We start from the raw sequence: 20,562 nt of genomic DNA on the forward strand, positions 1-20,562 counted from the left end.
TGTAATCCATAAGTCGTACTTTGGAAATTTATATGCATTAAATAAAAGTTTAAAAAAAAAAAATTAACCATGAGGAAATAAAGAGCTTAACTCCCACTTCTAGTTACTGATGACTCCGGGACTAAAATCCAGCTCCTTTAATTCCATGGCTTTCTCCCATTTGGAAATTCTAAATACATCTCCTTTGGGCCACTACTTCAGAATCTGTAAATGTTCCTAGAACTTTAGGGAGTATACCAATTCTTAGAGATGAAAAATTTTAAATAATTTCAAGGCATGAGACAGTTCTGTAAATGCTGATTAATTCTAAAATTGTTGTATTTATTTCTGAAAGAAGAGCAGACAACATATTGAATGGCACGGATTTGATGGGCTGAGAAGTTCTGCTTTGCCTTGTATTTGCTGTCTGATCATTTTGCTCACCTACATAAGCAAAGGAATAATCTCTTTCGAGTTGCACTGACCATGTTCATAGACAGTTGACAACAGGAGATGAAAACTGGCCATGCTTTCCTGGATGGCTGGCAGTAATTGGAACCACCTTTGAAAGGTGCCAACTGTTCTGAACTGACGATGGTTTCTTGAAAGAGGCTTTAACAAATGTTTGTCTTATGAAAGTGTAGTGGTTAGGGACAGTCCACAACCCTGTCCAAGAGGGAAGGTGGGTTAGTTTAGACCGACTCTGTGTAAGAAGCTTGGTTGTGGTCCAGCTGGCAAGGGCCTAAAGCAAAATAATTATTTGAAACTAAAAGGAAAGAGAAGAGAAAAATAAATACTGTATTATACTGCCTGGTTACTTGGGATTCTGGCCTTCTTTTGAATTAAAATCATTTTAGGGCCAAGAAAAAAATTCCACAATGTCCCATGGAAAATCCCACTCTACAGTGGATTGTTGTATTAATAGTGTTTTCATGTTTTTCTTCTGGAAACCTTTATCTGAATCATATTAATTAGCTAAGTCTCGAGTCCCAGAATCTATATGGAATCGTGTGTAAGATGAGTGAACACTTTAACTAAAATGGCAATTGTGAAAGCACAGTCCACTTCATAAGGCAGATTCTATTTAAATATATAAGGTACATTATCTCCATAACACTGCCTGTGGGGGTGAAAGGTGAGAGAAAGTTACTGGCAAGTAAATTTATGTAAGTCAAGTAAGCAGACCCAAGATTGAACTGATATTGTCATATTGAATTTATTTCACCTTTGTATAGTATTTAAGGAAACAGAAAGGCAAATACATAGTTCACTATCTTAAAATATTTTAGTTACAAGGATGTAATTCTTCATGAAAATATTCTCAATACTTAAAATTTTGAGATTACTGACTATAATGTTAGTATAATCATCAGAAGTTGACAGGAAGGTTTTATGATTTGTTCAAATTATCCATCCCAAGTTTATTTCATAAAATGTGGTATACTAGGAATTTTGGAATTTGGCAAAATTCAAGCAAGTTACAAAAATGCAGGCCACTGATGTTAAAATGTTTTGAATATATCAGTTTTCCTCTCAACAATTATCCTTCCCAACCTAACCCCTTCTGTTTTTTTTGTTTTGTTTTGTTTTGTTTTGTTTTTGACAGGCAGAGTTAGACAGTGAGAGAGAGAGAGAGAGAGACAGACAGAGAGACAGAGAGAAAGGTCTTCTTTTCCATTGATTCACCCCACAAATGGCCGCCATGGCCGGCGCTGCGCTGATCCAAGCCAGGAGCCAGGTGCTTCTCCTGGTCTCCCATGCAGGTGCAGGGCCCAAGCACGTGGGCCATCCTCCACTGCCTTCCCGGGCAACAGCCGAGAGCTGGACTGGAAGAGGAGCAACCGGGACTAGAACCCAGAGTGCTGGCGCCGGAGGTGGACAATTCGCCAAGTGAGCCATGGTGCCGTCCCCACCTGTTCTTAAGCGTTAAAATTTTGAAAAACATCTTGCTATGTAAAATAACACAAAGTATTTAATGTCCACCAAAATGCTTCTTATAGAAACAGACCTCTAGAAAATGCACTTCCACCTCTTTAAGTAGTTCTGAGTAAATACACTGCAAATTACTTAAGTAAAATCCACCACTGACATTCTTTTAAGCAGTAGTTTGTACTTTATAGGCATAAAGCTGGGGCAATAATCTTGCCTCACTCACAGCTGGTAGGCAAAGAGAATGATTGTTGGGTCAGAGAACATAAAGGAGAGTTTCAGAAGGCATAAGCCCATTTGAACACACAACATGTCCATTAGCTATGCTTCTACATAGGACTTAAGATCTTACATAGTCACAGACACTTTCTATACAATCTTTATCTCCCTACACCATTTAAAATGTTTGAGGGGTAGGGAAGGGTCATTTGTCCTGGCAGTTTAGATACAGGTTAAGACACCTGGGCTCCATATTGGAATACCTGGATTCAATACCTGGCTCTTTTTATTTCAGCTTCATACTAATATACACTGTGGGAAGCAGTGATGACAGTTCAAGCTTATTCCACAAATGCCCACAACAGCTGGTGCTGGACCAGAACCAAGTCATAAGGACTCAATCCATGTTTCCCAAGTAGATGGAAGGGACATCAGTTTTTGAGCTATTACCTGCTGCTACCAGACTGCACAGCAGGAAATTGGAATGAGAAGCAGAGATGGAATTCCAACAGATATGGTTATCCTAAGTGGTTTCTTAACTGCTGCACCAAATGCCTGCTCACTTCTACTTTTTAGGTTTTGAAAATGCAACATATTCCAGAATTCACTTTAACTTGTGGAATCTTTTTTAGATAAGTAAGGGAAATCTGTGTCCATTGTAGTAAAGAGCAAACTGAACGTAGAAGATGGGAGATAACAAGCAAAGGGCCTTGCAAGACTGGCCATATCTTCCTGCCTTCAATCAGAACCATGTGTCCAAATATTTAACAACTGGGATTGTCTAGAACTGCTTGTTAAAGACAGTAGCCTATGACTACATGTGGAGATTTAAATTTGATATTAAACTAGGAAAAAAAGTAAATGAAGTTTAGAAATACATGTGCTCCATTTCACTGGCTACATTTTACTTGTTCTACAGCAACATATGGCCAGTGGCTAGCATATTACACAGTACAGACAGTTCTACTTCTTTGCAGAGAGTACTTTAGGTAGTTCTGATCCATAGCTTATTATATATTATTTATGTTAATAAAAATAAAAACATTTCATCTCCCCTTTCCAGGGAAGAGATAATAACAGACTGTCTTATTTTAAAACCTTTAGGTTTCAAAAAATGATTGATGTGTTTTCCCTTGTGTACTTTTGACCAAGCAATTCTTGGTCAAAATTTATTAATAATAATTATATAATATATATAATATACATTATTACAACATACTGTGATTTTTCTCAAAATTTAAAGTTTCCTTGCCCTTTTTGTGTTTCATTTCAAAACTATACTTCTATAATATGAATCTTACTGAATATGTCATACCATGACTCTAGAAATTTTTAGATAATTTTCCATTAAAATTAATGACATTGACTTTTTAACCTCCTTTCCCTACCCTCAAACAAAAAATTATCTTAATTCTTGCTAACAGTGTTCATATTATTTTAGACAAACTGATATTCAGATAATTTTCTTGTACTGCCTAAGTACAGATTTATCTAGAACAAGCAAAGGCATTTGGGCTATGTTCAAATTTTCCTCCACTCTATTCCTATGGTTTGAGTGAATAGACATTTCTAACGTACTCATAGACAATAACATGAGTGCAGATCACAACTTGTTCTTCACTCAGTCTTTATTTTTATTTTTTGACTAGAATACTGTTCACTACAACAACCCGTTGAAAAGAAGGGAGGAAATCCTGTCCTTGATCTACATGATACCAAGCTCAGGTAAGATCAGGAGCTTTATTGGACCGTGTGATTCTTTTGGCAGCACCTACCTGTGAAGACATGTACTTTGACAACCAATCATCTTTTAGTTTTCTCATTTGTTTCTTCAGACAACACAAGGGACAATAGAGTCCTTGTGCAACAATTTTATCAGTGTCCTTTGGTTCTACTACCTGATGTAGAAGGAGCTGCCTCTAAGTCAAAACTTCTACACTTGATCTTAGCCAAAAGGCCAAGAAGTGATAAGGCAACAGTTCTAAGATGTGAATTTAATCCATGTGCCCTGAGACTCTGGCAGACAGAACTGCAGATTGGGGTGTGTTTTTATAGTTTTGTCCTTGGCCTTGATGGGGGTTATGCTGGCACTGGATTGCGTATGCTATTGAAAGGATGTTTTCTCCAAGTTGGCTGGCATTCGTGTGATTGTATTGTATTGATGCAGTATTTGCGTTGGCATCTTCATTGCTATCCTCATTTTAAGGGTTGATCTCAAGGGTGTAAATTTGTGTTTATTTTTGCAGTGTTGGAACAAAGAACAAAAATTCCCTGATGCTTACAATCTACAGGACTCTATGCCAGGGCAGATTCCTGAAAGTCATTTTCCCTAGAACATGCATGAATTTCAGCTTAAAAAGTAAGTGTTATAGATCTTTGTTGCTTGCATTAAGTTCTGCTTAAAATAAAAATGAGGTAGGAGGTAAATTATATCAATTCTATTTACTCAGTTTCTGGAAGGTAACTAGTCTATATAGCTCAGCCATTTAAATTTTGTTCTGTTTTGGTTTGTGACTTTAAAAAAAACTATCATTTCTACAACATTCGTAGAATTGCTAGAAAATCTTTATTTTAATCCTTCAATTTTCTTCTTGAGCCAAGGATCCTAACCTAGCCATGCTGTTCCTGAAATACATCCATCACAAGCCTCATCAAGCCTTTTACAGTTTAATTGTGTTTACAGACAAAAGTAAAGGCAATTTAATCAGATTCTTCCATGTTTTGAAAAGAATATAAATTTAGCTTGAGAGACTACAAAGTGTAAACCATTGCTAGCACATGTATGTCAACAAATCAACTGCCAAATTCCGATGATTCTCACTAGTGAATCTGTTTCCTATTCTTGCATTGTCTTTTTCCTGGGTCACTATAATACCTTCTCAAATAGTCTCCCCAAGTAGGTCTCTGTATTCATTTGTCTATGAGATTATCTACCTACATTTCATTTCTAGTCATATCCCAACATGAATCCCTGTCTAAATCTTCAAATGGTTAAGTATTGTAAAAATCTTAGTCTGGAAGTCAGACCCAAATCTCTCCCTGGTCGGGCCTCAAACAGCTTTTCCAGTCTTACCCTCCCTGATCCTTGAAAGAAGGGCCATGTTTTATCATCTCTATTTAAACAATGCCATGGGCGTTGCTTGGCACACAGATAGTTTCCAGGAAAATGTGTTGAAATTTTCTATCTTACCTAAAGTTGTTGGTTAAATAAGACTCCAGCAACCTCTCTACTCTCATTCCCCTATATGTATTGCTATTATTCCCTCATCTATGAGGTCTTCTTTTCCTTTCTCCTCTTTATACTTTCCAACCCATTCATTTAAAAGCCATTTCAAATTTGTTTTTTTACAAAATCTGATTTTGAAAACTGAATGTGCCCTCTTGGAAAGTCTTAAGTCCCTTTCAAAGCATTTATAGCACATACTGCAGTCTGCTTTATGTCATACCTATTTGTCAGCTTTTCTTAATTACCCTGCTCAATTCTAAGTTCCTTTGGGACTAGAAATTATGTTATAATCATTTTTGTTTCACCTACAGTGTTTAATATAATATTATTAATCAGGCAATAAGCAAACTCTGTCCCCGTTTCAGCACTAATTGTATTAAGAGGCTTATTATGTAATAGATAACCTAGAAGAATCAATCAAAAGAAATCCTATCATGTATACTTTGTGTCTTTCACGTTTTTATGTCCTCTCACATTATAGTATTTCAAGTTCAATAATATGTTAAGCTAAACTCTTCATGAGAACATTAAATGCAAATCGGTCAACTTAGATGAACCAAAATGACAAGTATCTTTCCATATAAAATTTATTAAATTCAACTTAAGAAAATATCTATACCTAATTAATTCTTATAATACAGACAGGGACCATATTTTGTCAATAATAATTCCTTGATAGAACATGGTGTTCTTCCTTGGTCACTCTTAGAGTCAGGATCTAATCCCTCTCCTTGTCTTTTTACTTTTCTCTCCTTCAAATACATTCTTAACTTCACTGATTTAGTAGTGGGTCTCTCGTATGCCTTCAGGGTTAACTTATCAGTCAACTGATACGGTGTATGGGCTTTATGTTCTCAACTCCATAACATGTGATTTTGTAGCTTATTTGAATAGTTTCTGGCTGTTTCTCTTCACACTTGAACAATTCATAGGTGGTCAAATGGATTCTTAAGAGCACTTAACTCACCAACATCCTATTTGGAGGGCAGTCCATTACAGAAAACAGAATCTCCTTCTTCTGTCAGGGTTATCATCTACTTCACACCAAATATATGAAATCATAAATGGTTATATAATACACTAGATCATGGTAAGAAGTCACGCATTGTAGTCAGTTGAAATTGGATTAAAATCCTGTCTCTGTCACATCCTGACTACATGATCCCAGACATACAACTTTTTAAAACTTTTAAGTGGGAGTAAGTATACCTAAGGTATTATGTATATAACATTTAGTTCCATACTTGGCAGAGAGTAGATATCATTTTTATTGTTATTAAATATATAAGGTTGCATTTGCAGCAACAAGGAAGAAATAGTCCAGATCAGGAACCAAGATTGATGTTATCAGAATTTGAATAAGGATGAAAAAGTCCGATAGATCTGGAAAAAGATCTTTGTTAAGATGAGAAACCACAACAACCCAGGATATTTTCCTAAGAAATTTGTAAGTTTTTTTTTTTAACAAAAGAGATGTAAACTGGTGCCCTGAAGATGGTAGCAAAGTGTTTTAAATGCTGAGGACAGGTAGGGAAGAATCTGAGGTAGGGAGAGATTAAGGCTAGGCGGCCTTTGGCAGCGTGATAATAGTTCAACCAGTTACCCATGAGGATATCTGCTCTGTGAATCGGGAGGTGGTGTTTAACTAAAGTGGCACTGACAAGAAAGAACCAACAGAAATCAACCGGCAACTTGTGAAAGATGGGGAAGGATATGGGCAAATCAAATAAGACATTTAGAGAATGGTGGATCTACAGATAAAAAAATGGCAAATGGAGAAGCAGTGTTATTTCTGCAATGGGATTATGTTCAGTTTCAGATAATATCAGCTTGAGTTGCAATAAAGAGACAGTTAATGAGCATTGCCTAGGTCTGGAATAGAGAAATATCTTGCTAGAAATAAGTTTGATTATTCTAAAAGGAAGGAATGTTGTGGGATGAGTACCAACAATTAATGCTTCTTGCTCCACAATTCTGATTCAGATTCTCATTAATTTTTGAACTTTTCTGAACCACAATATGGAAAGTTGAGCTGCAAAAATTCCTCTCTTGGAAAAGCTTAGTACCAATTTTACTGCTTTATTAGTCCTTACAGCCTCAAATAGTATAGTAATGGAGGGGCAACAACAATGCTTCCCATATTTTTTAAAAAAGATTTATTTATTTGAAAGGCAGGCAGACAGAGAAATCTTCCATCTGCTAGTTCAGTTCCAAATGACCACAACATCTAGGGTTGGGCCAGGCTGAAGCCAGGAGCCAGGAACCCCATTCTGTTCTCCCACATGGGTAGCTGGGATCCAAGTACTTCGGACGTCATCTGCTGCCTTCCCAATTGCATTACCTGGTAGCTGGATCAGAAGCAGAAGGACCAGGACTCTGATATGGGATGCAGGCATCCTAAGTGGCAGCTTACCCCACTATGCCATGACTGATCCTCCACATTTTCAAGAGTCATAAGATAGATTTGCTTAGGGAAAATTTCTACCTTTAGATGCATATACCTTAGAACATTGCTACAGTAATATTCACTGTGGAACTCAACTTGAAAGATTGTGAGTTCAATGAAAATGGTAGTTTTAGGCCGGTGCCCCGGCTCACTTGGCTAATCCTCTGCCTGTGGCACCAGCACCCCAGGTTCTAGTCCTGGTTGGAGAGCCGGATTCTGTCCCGGTTGCTCCTCTTCCAGTCCAGCTCTCTGCTGTGGCCCGGGAGGGCAGTGGAGGATGGCCCAAGTGCTTGGGCCCTGCACCAACATGGGAGACCAGGAGGAAGCACCTGGCTCCTGGCTTCGGATTGGCGCAGCACGCCAGCCATAGCAGCCATTTTGGGGCTGAACCAACGGAAAAGGAAGACCTTTCTCTCTCTCTCTCTAACTCCTCTGCCTGCCCCCCCCCCCAAAAAAAAGTAGTTTTAAACTGGAGTTAATTTTGCTGTCACTTCCAAGGAGTTTATGAGCAATGTCTAAAAGGATTTTTAACTGTCACAACTGAGGGAGGGGCTATTGGCCTCTCCTGGGTGGAAAGCAGGGATTCTATTCAGTATTCCACAATACACAGGATAACCAGCCACAACAGTGATACAGCTGGCCCCAAATGTCAATATAACTGACATTGAGAGACCTTGAATTAGAATGACTTTCAACAAATATCCTGTAATGTTATTTCGTATACTTCTTTCTATACCCAACGTATTTTACAAAGAAAATATTTATTAATTGTTGGTTTGTTGGTTGGTACTTCCAAATAAAATCAGCACAAAAGGTTGTTTTTCCTCAAAGTTTCCCCATGGCAAAAATGCAAAGGCAGTATTTACTCTGCTTCTGGTTCTAGACATTGGCAATCTTGAATTAAAAAAATTAAATAACAAACTTGGCAACATCACTTTTCTACCCATAAGTACAAAGCTAATATTTCTACTTTCATTTATTCAATAGGTTTACATTTTTAAAAAATCTTAATAATTTTAAGGATCTTACGAAGAATGCTGTGCCCTGAATTCCATTGATGAAAAGGAAAAGAAAAAAAAAAGAAAAAGATTCAAAATGTCAGTTTGCCCTTAAGTGATGTATTAGCTACAAGAAATCTCATTACAATTTGATGCCTGAATCCCTTCAAGGAAAGATCTTATATTGTAAAGGTAGCATATGTGTCATGTGATGTGAGTACTTACTTTTATTGAATAGGTAAGTATATAATAGCTAAAAGCCCCATAAATCAGCTAAATGTTCTCTCAATTTATAGAGAATATTTGATCTGAGAACATTACTGTCTGCTGAACGACAGGAGGGAAAGGAGACACAAAATGCAATAGAGATGGATATGGTGACTAATTCCTTCAGATTCAGAGTATCAGATTCCAAGTCACAAATGGACAACCTGCACTGCTTCTGTACTGTCCACAGACAGCCCAGGCAATTTTAAAAATTTAAGACTTGCATATTAGACGTGGTGAATGGGGAGTTACATGCATATAACCAAATCACTCCAGAGGGACATCCAAAAATAACGGCAGAGGATAGATGTAGGGTAGATCTATTTGAGGAAGTCATTTTTCATTGGACTTTTTATTTAAGCAAATTGAATGGTGATGAAAGAAAAAAGCAAGTATATTTGGTCAATACCTGTCAGAGACCCTTGTTCATCAGCAGGGCAGAGAAATGTCCTGTCTGGCAGCTAGAAATGAAGAACAGATTGAAACGGCGCAGGGGTGACCTGGCATTTGCCTAGAGGTCGAATGCATGACCGTGATTACTTTCTGCATTTCTCCTAGAGGTCATTTTTGTGCTAACTATGGAAATTCCTCAGCTCTTTTCTCTGCCAGCTTTTACTTTCTGATGTGTACAGGTTCTCATTAACTGAAAAATATCACCTTTGGCCCTTGTTTTGCTTTGTAATTAGCATCTTACTTCCTTTGTTTTCCACTGCCAAATGTTTGAATGAGGTATCCAAATCTACTGCCTCATCAACCCCCTACGCCCCCTGTAATCTGGCTTTCATCCGCAGCACTGATACCACTACCTAGGCACAAGAGGCCTCTCCAGGCAGCAGAAAGGAGCACTGCACATGGTGGATGAGAGCCTGGGACCAGGCAGGGCAATTCCAGCTTCAATCCTTGCTCTTGTCTTTATAGGGTGTGACTTCAACTTACCATGCCTCAGTTTCCTCGCTTGAGTGACACTAATACTAGGACCATCAAGATAAACTACCAGGTTGTTTATAAAATCAATATCGTAGTGAAAGTTCTCCAAAGAGACAGAGCCAATAGGGTGTGTGTGTGTGTACAGGAAGGAATAATTCTTTCACTCAGGGGACAGTGTAACTTTCTGTTCTTTTCGAGCCTTCAACTGCCTGAATGAGACACACCCACATTAGGGAGGACCATCTGCTTTTCTGTCTACCGATGTAAATGTTCATCTCATCCAAGAATATCCTCACAGACACACTCAGAATAGGCCTTACGCAAAAATCACACCTGTTAGCCCTCTGTCCCTGGCTTTTCACTTATGCATCATAGGCTACACTGAGCTCTTCAGTTTACAACCCTGATTTTATTCAAATGCAGATATATTTTCTTATTCATCATCATCATAGATAATGCTGAAAAACTGAATAGCGCCAGAAACTCTCCTAGTTCTTTAAATTCCTTATACTTCTTTCTCCTGCCCTACTTTCTAATGGATCCTGTGACCCAAAATATCCTCTTGAGTTTCATTCCTCGTCATCTGCTAAGCTCTTCAGGCTTTGGATTCATGTGTAAAGAAGCTTCGGACACATTACTTGCCCTCAAGCAGTTTATAATTTAGCAAGAGACACAAACCTACTATGGAAAACAAAAATAAAGTCATCAAATAAATCAGTGCAAAAGCGTTGGAGAACTCTAATAGCCTTTAACATAACAATATAAAAATAACCGGTCATGGTTTTATAGAGATGTTTGAGTGGGGGAACGACTAAATGAATGAAGAGACTTGGTAAAGAATTGTGGATAAGAAGCCAGAATTAAAGTTGAAGAAGTCAGAGACGATTTAGGTCAAGTACATGAAAAAAGATTTGAATCAATCTTGAAGAGAGAACAGAACACCACGGTGGCTGAAGGAGGAAACTCTTCTGTGCAAAGGCAACAGAATAAACAAACGTTTGGAGATAAAGAAGAATGGATTTTTTTTTACATTCTCCAATCTATAGTTTTCTCATCTGTACAATGGGGTTGATAATACAAATGACTCTGTAAGAGTGTGAAATTAAGAAAGTTAATGTTTACAAAGTGTTTTAGTGACAGACACACAATAAACATTCAGTAAGTGTTCTATTATAATCATTATATTTGGAGGAAACAGAAGCTAAATATATAATGAAAGCAGCTATTTACTAATATGAAAGTGTGCATAGCTTTATTATTTATTACTCTGAGGAATATTTGAAAAGTGCGGAATCATTTTAGGATACAAGCGTGTACTTTAAAATACTGTGTTCTTACCTGTTGATGCTTGCCTTCAATAATTTAAAGTATATATTATTTAAAAATGCTGCTCGCATAGTAACCTATACTATGATAAATTTGGGTATTAGCTGCTTCTGAACTTTTGAACCTGTTGTGGGATTGAATCCACAACCGATACAGAAATGTTTCTTGTCATTTTATAATTCATGAAGTTAAATATCTTCTGCTTGCTATGGTTATTGAGGGAAAAGGTATTGAACTGGTAGGCCTGAACTCCAAATGGATCTTTCACATACCTAGAAAATGTTGATTTGTGAAAGCTCTGTTGTACATCTTCTTGGGTTTAGCACCAGTGAGATTTATATTGTGGCAAAAATTGCAATGTAGTCCAGGCCTGCCCTCCAATTCTGAGGCCTCGCTGTTCACTGGGACTATTTTCTTCTTACTGATTCTTTTTTCCCTGCATATTCTCATCCCCTAACTAATTTAACACATTTACATCCAAATCTTTAAAAATTAGATTTCCTCAATTAGATTTTTTTTTTTTTTGCTCCAGAAGATTGTGAAACCTCACTTATCATTAATTTATTTATTGGAGGCATACTGTATCACAGACATGTGCTAGGTGCTAAAAATATAAACACAACAATGATCGTGACCCTAAACTCAAGGATACACATTTTTGTGGCAGAGATAAAAGGATAAATTATATGACCCAGTTAGAGTACAGATGCTGGGAGAGCCAGGAACGACTCCAGAGAGAAGCAGGCATTTAAGCATAGGCTGAAGAATGGCAGGTGGGAGGACATGTGTCTAAAGACTGGTAGCAAAGAAGATATCCCTCGAGAGATTGGAGGGAAATGGAAGAAAATGAGGTAGGAGAAGTGGGTAGGGTTAGAGACGAGGTTACATATATATAAAAGATCTGGTGTACCTGGTCAAGAAATATGGAATATTTTTTTAGAAAGCTGAAATTTAAAAAAAAAAATCACCATTTTCCCAAGCTTATTCTGTTTGTTTATGAAACTTTTATAATTCTATTATTATACTCAGCATACTCATTCTTCAGGTAATATCAAGTACTTTGTAAATAACATCTGTATTTTATTAAAATTTGTTCAGGCTTTTATTTATCCTATTGCTAAATTTTAAGACATTTTAATCATCAGAATGAGGTGAAAATCGAAAGTTATGACATTTCATTTCATTCATAGGAGAATAGTCCCATGACCACCTTGACTTTCATTTGAGCATTGAATGTTAAAAGTAGAAAAAATGTTTATATGTTAAAGAGATTCTATCAATTTATTTTCACAGACCTTCCAATTTCAATCTCTATTTTAACTCAATTTGATTTATGGCTCTTTTTATCCAGCCAAGGAATTTTCTTTCCAATTCCAATGTTCCTCATTACTTATTTTTCGATTCCTACTTATACTCAACTCTACATTCAGTCATTTGAGCTATGTGCTCTCATTTATTGGTGTATCACTTTTGAACATCCTCCCTTGGGTAGGCTGTGCCTAAGTTTAATAAGGGATAGTGGTGTTCTCAAGAACTTTATGGCCCATAGGAGGAAGTAAATATGAAAGAATGAGCCCAGGAAAGAGTTGTAGAGATCCACACACAAGACAGGTGTAGAGATTCCAAAACTGGTCTTGTACGAGAGTTTTGAGTTTTACAAAGTGCACAGGCTTAGAAATGCTGGGTTTGCAAGGGATGAATGTGCACAGTTCAACAGCACCTATGAAGATTGGAGTCCTTTCATAAGAGGCTCTAATTATTAAATGTTACTCAGAGCAAATATGACTAGAACAGACACTCATGGCAAAATTCCAAATTAGCTATCTTTTAAATTGGGCCTTGGCTATTCAAACTTCCTATCCAGTAAGTATTGCCAGGTTCCCAAGAAAAACGAAAAAAAAAATATTAATGGTCATTTTACAGCTACATGTGTTTTTGTAGACCAAATTTATATTCAGAGAAGAAACTAAAGAGGGAGGTAGATTGGACAAAATAAAATAATGTTCCCTAAGGTGAATTCTTTATCTGTTCTTTCACTGATTTGAGGTCAAACGTATGTGGGGGAAGAAAGAGAATATAGTATAATATAGATTGGCATAGTTAGATCTAAAGGGATCAAGGGATCTTAGTGTCTGGGCCCACTGTCTTCTAGATTTTTCTCTCCAACATCTATCCTAAATTCTCTTAAACTGAGAGGGCACGGAGAAGAAGTGATAGAAAAACATTTTCCAAAAAGCCTTCAAAATAATCCAAGAAGCACTTTAACTAAAAAAGACAAGTTTCACAGAGTAAGAACAACCATTTTGTGAATTCATGGCAGAAAGAAAGCTGGATTTTTGTTTTCATATATCTTATACAGACTGAAAGGAAGAAAGTTTCATCACATTTAATTAATAACTATGGTGACATCATAGATATATTTAGGCCCAGGATTTTTTCCTAATATTTGTAGAGCATTTTTGGTATGGCAGGTACTAGAATAAACTCCTTTACATACACAATCTCATTTCATTTTCACAAAAATTCTATGGGTAGATAATGTTATCCATAATGAAGATCCTAAGGCTCGTTAGGTTTAGATAGAATCTTAACTAAGGGCACATGACCAGTGACAGATCTCGGACCTTTGCTTGAGAGTATTTTTCAACATGTTTTCTTCCACCCCAGCCAACTACCTTTACTGTAGACTTATATTATTTGCCATATTCTCTGAATATTTCCATTCTGCACCCACGATTATAAATATTCACTACCAAAAGTACATACATTTACAAAGTTGGGATTTGGTTATTCTACTAACCAACTACTAACCAATCAAGAAGGCAAATTTATTTTAGATAACCAAGTAAGCAAAATGGATTGTATATGTATACAACACCACACATATAGAGAGAAGAAAATAGTAAGGCATTCCTTTAATAACAAATCAGTCTTCACATTTATTGGAACCTAAAGGACAAAGTGATGCAAGACGAGATTGCCTCTCCACTAACTCCAAGTGAGGAGCCCTGTGTGCTCCTCAGCTGAGTGCCATCACTCTGGCAGGAAATGGGGCTTTGGAAGTGACTAAAATTCTGAAGCACTAGGTTTTACTAGAGAGCCCATATTTTCCATTTTATAAGCCTATGTTTCAACTACCCATTGGTGAAAAACATATTTGGATCATACTGAGAATGCATTTGGGTTAATGCTGTGTTTTTATTTCCATGACCAAACTAAGCACTACGTGTGATTAGGAATGCTTGGAAGGAAAGAGTCCTATAGGTCGTGGGGCAGAACAAAGGGAGGCACCATGGGTTTTGGCTTCAATACATGATGTTAAGAAAAAATTTTGTGTGAATCTAAGAAAATCTACATTTTTGTAAGAATTTACATGAAATTTCAAGAAGAGTGATTATTTGCATTCCAAAATAGGTAAACAGCTAAGGCTTTTAAAATCCTTGCCCCTTGTTTCATTTATTCTATTAGCCTCAGCTCACTCGTCTGCTCTGTGACGCCTACTATAAACTTTCATTTGTTAAGTTTGGTGGATTCAGGAACTAGAGAAGGGTTTGAAGGTTGGAGAAGGAATTTCATCTTTTCTGTTTCTCTTGTTGGACCTGTCTGAGCTGCCTAGGAAATGGCCCTTTGTTCCAGCACCAGGCTTCAGAAGGAGCTTCCCTGCACACCCACAAAGATTAGCAGCTCCACAGGAAAAGCAACTCTTTGTCAGAGGCTGAGCTGCAGCTGTCCAACAAGCCCTTCCAAAAGCCCATGAAGCTGAGACCCAGGATCTCTGGTGAAACATCTATTGTAATATATATATATATTTTTCTTATCAGACACAGGTTGATGAACCATCTTTAGTGAATTTTAGGGAAAAGTTTCTAAAAGCAAATTCAATGTATTATAACTATTCAGAAACTGTTTGATTTTGTATGTCTCAAAAATGAATATAACCTTTGAATGATTAGTATTTATTGACTACTGATATGTAGAAATAGAAGTATATGAGGGGCCAGTGATGTGGTACAGTAAGTTAATCCTCCATCTGCGGCGCCCACATCCCTTATGGGCACTGGTTCTAGACCTGGCTGCTCCAATTCCTATCTAGCTCTCTACTATGGCCTGGGAAAGCAGTAGAGGATGGTGCAAGTGCTTGGGCCCCTGCACCCACGTGGGAGACCTGGAGAACTCTGACTCCTGGCTTCGGATCAGCCCAGCTCCAGCTGTTGCAGCCATTTGGGGAGTGAACCAACGGGTGGAAGACCTTTCTTTCTCTCTCTCTCTAACTGTACCTCTCAAATAAATAAACCTTTAAAAAAAGTATATGAAATATATGTCTATAGCTTAATTATAAACTATATTTGAATTAACCAAATCATTTTCTTCTAGTGCCTTTTGTCCAATAGATAATCCCTGATCAGTGACAACTAGCCAACCACAAAAAAGGAAACCTGTTGAAGTGAAATGGACACTATGAGAAACAGTGACTTGATCAGCCCTTGTCCTGACTGTTGATGTACAACAGAATTTTATATTTATAAACAAAGACAAAAAAAAATTTCTAAACATTAACTTACATTTACAAAACACTAAATAGATAGGTTAGGTGTTAATGAGACAAAATATACACACTGCATACTCTTTAAAATTTTAAATAGGTTGGTAAGAAAAGAACTGAAAAGCACAACTGTAAAACTATGTTTTAGGTTACACCAAAGTAAAAAATTTGGGGGAAAATAGGATGCTAATTTGGATTCACTAAAATTCACAGATGAAAAGCAGTCAAAACTGAGCCTAACTTTCTCTTATGGCTACTTTGGTCTCATTCTTCTTATCAACCTTCAAAAGAATAAAATAAATGATGAGCAGTTTAGATCATCTATGAGATATAATCTATTGGCGAGAATTCCATAGCAGAAGTAGAGAACAGATGTTTACCTCTAATATACCTCACTCATAGGGCAAGCTTTCTACAAGCAGCTTTTATCATTGACTCTGCTGCTAGCAGGCCCATGTGTTATGAAACGAAGTATCATGCTCCGAAAATATGCAGTAAGGTAATTTAAGAAAACTACAAACTACTTCCTTTTCAGGAGTTCTATATTTTAACTTAAGTTTTCAATAAGAAAGAATGTTTTCTCCAAATATGGCTAAATGTTCCCTAAATTCCTATCTGCAACAGAAACTTTATATTTCAAGATTAGTCTTAGCAGAAATTTTTGTCAATAAATCCTTGGAGAGTGACATGAGATTTGTGTTTTTCAAAGTAAATAATGTATTTCTTTAATCTTTTTATAAGTCACTAATCATTTGGTTTTGACATGCTTGGTTTTTTAAAATAAAATTATAAGTATTTTAACTAAGATTTGATAGCAGTAATAGCAATAAGAATTTAGATTAATTAATACTGAACAGACTATATTGTAAGAATGATCTTGGTGATAAGACCAGACAAATTAAAGTACACAAATTGTTATACACCATTAGTAAATTGCAAACATGTTGAAGTAAAATGATTCACAAAAGAAAAGCGTGATAAAACAGTTAATAATAGTACATAATGTCAGCATCATGTATTATGCTAGATTTTTCAATGACTCTCTTAAGACAAATTCCAAAATCAAATGAATAGAAATTATTAAATATTGGTTTTATGTGCCTTCCTAGACTAATTTTCCCAGTAATCCTATACCCAACCCTTTAGTACTCAGAGCAAATCTGACTTTTGTGTTCTGATGTGGTGATATGAATGCTGTAAAAAGAAATGTTGTCCCAGAAAATGTTTTTTTCCTAGACAAGTCTATTTTTCTTATGGCCAAATATGAACAAGAGTACAAAGAGTGAAAAAGAGGATTTTAAGATTCCACCACATCCATGTGTACTCAAATAGAAGTCCTAGTCACTCCACTCCCCAAATCAATGACAAGATAGCCTTACATCCCCACTACTGAAGAGATAACAGTAAGGTAAAGATTGCTTTGCAGGGGTTGGGACCATTCCTTCAACTTATTTTCCACGTAATGAAAATGAGGGTGAGATTCAAACAAGAGTAGAGAACAGAAATGAAAAGCAGCTTTCTATTTCTTCACTTCATTCCTTCATCCATTTACTTGGTTCACAATATGCTAGGGAGTATCTTCCATGAAGAGTGAATGGCTTTCTTCTAATAAGCATGATCTGAGTGCTTTCTGTGTGTCAGGGACCTCGCTACAAAACAGCATGGAAAGTCTAACTTGCTCTGCTGACAAGGAGATGATCGTTTGATGAACTTTTCTATCACCTGTTACTCTTTTCCCTTTATCCTCTCTTACAGCAAGAGGTACCACTACGTTAATGCAAGCCTCAGTCCTATGATTCCATTATGTGCAATGCTCTGATGAAAAGCAGTTTAGATGTAACAGCCACAGCTGGAACCCCAGTGACTGAGCCTTTGCCCACAAAACAGGTGCTCACCTGGCAAGCATTGAGAAGGGAAACTCCTGAATACATGTTGAATGTTTAAGAATAAAAAGAAATACAATATTTATGGGAAAATACTCCTTAGCCTAAGAGGATGAGACTATAAAGATAAAAAAGGCAAAAAGGGGAAAAATAGAGAAAAGCTTTAAAAAGAAAGATGAAGAGAAATGAATAAAAAGTAGAACCAGGAGAGTAATGCAGATAAATTTTATATACTCGGGCTGAGAATGATGTTAAAGCCCTCACAAAAGACCATTCTACCTTGGTCCATAATATCTCAAGTTGTACTTCCACACAAGCATAAAAGAGCAAGTCTTATTTCATTTCTATCATGAGAAACCTAAGGTAGCTTTTGCATTATATGATCCTCATCACTCACTGACATGGCCCTCAAGTAAATAATGATCTGTTCTTCAGTGTGACGCTGCCACCAGTAATGAGCAAATAACAGTGATGTATTAGTATGTTAAATAATGACATGCAAAGTTACAGTCTATATGTTGATGCCATGTAACTGCTAACCTGCTACTTGCACTAAATTTGTCATTCTCAACCTAATTTGTTGTTCCAGATGGAAAATTTAATTTTGTCTTGCTTCCTCCACTCACTTTCAGCTCTGGATAATCACAAACCTCTTTGGATTCTCCCCTTGCTCCCTCCCTTTGCCACTTCTTTAATCACTCAATCACTAAGGAAACCAGACACGTCGCTGGCAATGGTCACACAGATGGAGAAAAGAAGAGCCTTTTCCTGGAGACCTCACACTTACTTTGAAGTCTGCTCATCTGGGAGAAATCCAGGTCCAGAACCATATTTATATTTGTTATGCAGGCATGGCAGCAAAAGAACTTAGAGTGCAGGGACGAAGGAACATATGGGAAGGCTGGCTATTCCGGGTCCCTGGTGGGGTGGTGAGGCATCTCTGATGGAATGAGATTTCAAAGTCATCAGGAACTACAACACAAGCAGTATGCCACATGACACCATCTGGAAAAAGGCCTTCATAGTTCAAAAGAAAGGAAAACAATTTAGCATTCAGTCCACAACTAACGTTTAAATGATCATGGAAAGTTGCATGCTTAAGATTAACTATTGAGTGATCAAAACTGCTTTGTGGAGGTTTTCATCAAAAGAAAACTTCTAGGGCTCTAAGTCTATGAGTTCAATACATGCTGACTAAAGTAGATGATGAGGGTCTTTTTGTTCTTATATGAGGATATTATTTAGCTTATCACTTCATTTTTTAAACTTATCTTTAAATCTCATTTTTCTTTATAAAATTGTTTTATTGCCATAATAACTATACATATTTCTGGGGGAACGGGTGATAATTTGATATATATATATATAAATTATGTATTGAACAAATCATGTAATTAACACATTGATTACCTAATATATTTGTCATTTCTTTGCAGTGAAAGTATACCAAAGCCTCTCTTCAAGGAGTAAATGTTTGGCTTAGCAATAAAGCCACATCAGAGTCTCTGGGTGAACTTCCAGTTTCACTCCAGATTTTAGCTTCCTGTTCACGCACAACCCAAGAGGCAGCAGGTGATGACTCAAGTATTTGGGTCACTACCACCCACTGGAGAGGCCTAGACTGAGTTCCTGCCTCCTGGTTTCAGGCCACTGGCCTGAAGGTGTAGCAGAAACTTTTGGAATAAACCAGTAGAAGGAAGTTATATATTTCTCTGTCTCTAAAATAAATAACATTTTTTAAAAAATTTAAGGAACAGGAACAAAAAATCAAAATAATCTCTCTTCCAAGTATTATGGAATACATATTACTTATTATATTGATCCTACTAGGAAATTAGAACTTTGTTAACTAATTTAAAGAGATAGGAAGAGTGTTAAACAGTTTTATTGAGAATTTGTTACTTTCCTCAAAATAACATCGCAGCTCACTTGGCTAATCCTCTGCCTGCGGCGCAGGCACCCTGGGTTCTAGTCCCAGTTGGGGTGCCGGATTCTGTCACGGTTGCTCCTTTTCCAGTCCAGCTCTCTGCTGTGGCCTGGGAAGGCAGTGGAGGATGGCCCAAGTGCTTGGGTCTTGCACCCGCATGGGAGACCAGGAAGAAGCACCTGGCTCCTGGCTTCGGATCGGCGCAGAGCACCAGCCGCAGCGCACCGGCCATAGCGGCCGTTTGGGGAGTGAACCAATGGAAAGGAAGACCTTTCTCTCTGTATCTCTCTCTGTCTAACTCTGCCTGTCCAAAAAAAAAAAAAAAAAAACACATCTTTGAGGATCAGATACAAATTTAATTTACATATTGTTGATCTCATTTTCAAAAATACTCATTGTCACCCAAAGAATTTTTTGTCTGTATGAGAAATACTGAAACAGAAATATAGTTATAGCAACATTAGGAAATTTGGTATAAGCAATCTGTTTGTAAAACAACAAAACCAACATGGGATGTGGATACAGCATGCCTGAATTAAACTTAGGGCGGGTGTTTGACCTAGTGGTTCAAACAGCATGGGCCATCCACATCGGATACTGGGGTCCCTGGTTTTCAGCTCTAGCTCTGCTGTGGATTGTAGCTTCCTGCTGATGCAGACCCAGGGAGGCAACAAGTGATGACTTGAGTAGTTGGGCCCCTGCCACCCACATAAGTGAACAGTATTGAATCCCCAGCTGCTGCCTGGCCCAGCCACTGTTGTTGTAGGCATTTGGGACATGAGCCAGAGTGTGGGGAGCAAACCGGACTAGACTGAGTTACTGGAATTAAGACTTATTCTATGCATCTGCTCTCCCACAATATGGCGCTGGGAGAGAAGTAAACAGCTTCCGC

The sequence above is a fragment of the Oryctolagus cuniculus genome, chromosome 12 (assembly GCF_964237555.1).
Source record: "Oryctolagus cuniculus chromosome 12, mOryCun1.1, whole genome shotgun sequence".
NCBI classification, from domain to species: domain Eukaryota; kingdom Metazoa; phylum Chordata; class Mammalia; order Lagomorpha; family Leporidae; genus Oryctolagus; species Oryctolagus cuniculus.